Genomic DNA, 2,238 nt, shown 5'->3' on the forward strand with positions numbered 1-2,238 from the left:
TATCCTTAAAATAATTGAAGTTGACACCCCAACAAAAATTTCATTATTGATTTCTATAAGAACCTTAGTGCCATTTGTGACCATTTATATATTTTGTTTACATCACAAATAATTATTTCAAAATAAAGAAAAAATTATATAATAGCTATCAAAATTTTTTTAATAACAATTTATTTCTGGAATAAAAGTCACCACATTTCTTTACTTGGCGTATATTCTCTCCATTATTAATGTTGGGGTGCTTAGTCAACAAAATTGTCATGCAAAGCATATATCCTTTTAATTGCCACTAAAATAATTAAAATTGTCATCTTCAGTGGATACTCATTAATGATTTCGAATTTTAAGAAGAAATTCCCTTTTTTATTTATATTTTAATTTGAAAGAAAAACTTTTAGACAAAAAAAAAATTTATTAAAAGCTTAGAGCCATTATGAGAACTTTTTTTTGTTTTTTATCTAAATTTTATTTATAATTTAGCTTAAAACAATATATGTATCTAAATAAGATATATTTACTTTTTGAAGCATAACATTTGTGAAAACATTCACCTACACTTTGAAAATTAATTAAAATTATGCAGAAACAAATTTTGAAAACCAAAAACTAATAAAAAAAAGAATAAAACACAAATCTGATCCCCAATTTAAATTATAACACCACCCCCTAAAAGAAAAAAAAAAAAGATAGCTTTATAAGGTGCCGAGTTTCGAAAATGAAAAACTAATGGGTGGCGAAAAGAAAGAATCCATACTAACCTATATAATGATATATTATCTAAAAATAGAGGTTGATAATGTTGAGTTAATCTAGTTGTCTCTAGAAATTATTTATGTTTTTTTGCACATTTTTCATGTGGATTAGGCGGTTATGAAAACCGTTAAGTGGATAGTTAGTTTTTATTTTCAGAAAAATGTGATGTGTAGTTATTGTTCGGTTATAATTTGTATTTTCTTATATATAGAAAACCAGAAAATGTAATGGGTGTTAAGTACTAAAAAATTCTTTCATTTTTGTTGGCGTTTAAAGTTTGGCTTTGAAAACCTACATTTGGTATCAGAGCGAAGTTGTCAAAGAAATGACCGGAAATGATGGAGATTCATCTAAGACACTTGTTGTCATCAAACCAACGACAAGAGGAGCCTCAATCCCGATCCAATTTCCAATTTTAAATGAAACGAACTACAACATATGGGCTGTCAAGATGAAGATAATCTTGCTTTCACTAGGAGTATGGTCAGTGATTGAAGGTGACGAAAAAGACGATGACAAAGATCAAGGCGCCATGGTAGTCATTTCTCAAGCCGTGTCGGATGACGTGATGATGGCAATCGCGGAGAAAGAGATGACAAAGGAGGCTTGGGACGCACTCAGGGAGATACGAGTCGGTGAAGATCGTGTTAAGAAGGCACGCGTACAGGTGTTGAAACGACAACTGAACAAGTTACACATGGAGGATTCAGAGACAATAAACGAATTTTCCATGAAGCTTACCATGCTGGTGGGTGAGATCCGCTCACTGGGCACGAAGTTTGACGACAGCGAAGTTATTGAAAAATTGTTCAGTGCAGTTCCAGATAGATTTCTCCAAATTATTGGAACAATTGAGCAATTTGACGATACTGAGAAGATGCCGGTATCGGAGGCGATAGGTCGTCTCAAGACCTTCGAGGAAGGGCTTAAAGGGCGACTGCACTCAAAGGGTAGTGGAGAACAGTTACTCCTTACCCTGGCCGAGTGGGAGGCAAGAATCCCAAAGGCAAAGAAAGATGAAGGTTCCAACAACAACAAAAAAGGAGGACGTCACGGCAGAGGACGTGGTCGTGGGCGTGGATATAGTGGAGGTCGAGGTGAAGACCGAAAGCCACGTAACTTCGACAAATCTAAGGTTAAGTGTTTCAATTGTAATGAATATGATCATTTTGCAAAAGAGTGTCCCAAACCAAACCGAAGAGAAAAAGAAAACCTTGTTACAGCGCAAACCGAAATGGACCAGCATTGTTGATGACAGAAACTTGTGTCTCAGCCACGCAATACAGAACGAGCAGGTGTTATAACATTAAACAAGGTGGTGTCAAAGTTTAAAAACACCCGAGAGAAGGCTTGGTATTTAGATACCGGTGCAAGTAACCACATGGCCGGTTGTATCGAAAAATTTGCTGAAATTGACACGACAATTTGACGGTCGGTCAAATTTGGGGATGGCTCGACTGTAGAAATCCAAGGAAGAGACTGTAG

Source organism: Phalaenopsis equestris, unplaced genomic scaffold (assembly GCF_001263595.1).
Source record: "Phalaenopsis equestris unplaced genomic scaffold, ASM126359v1 Scaffold001099, whole genome shotgun sequence".
In the NCBI taxonomy this organism is placed as follows: domain Eukaryota; kingdom Viridiplantae; phylum Streptophyta; class Magnoliopsida; order Asparagales; family Orchidaceae; genus Phalaenopsis; species Phalaenopsis equestris.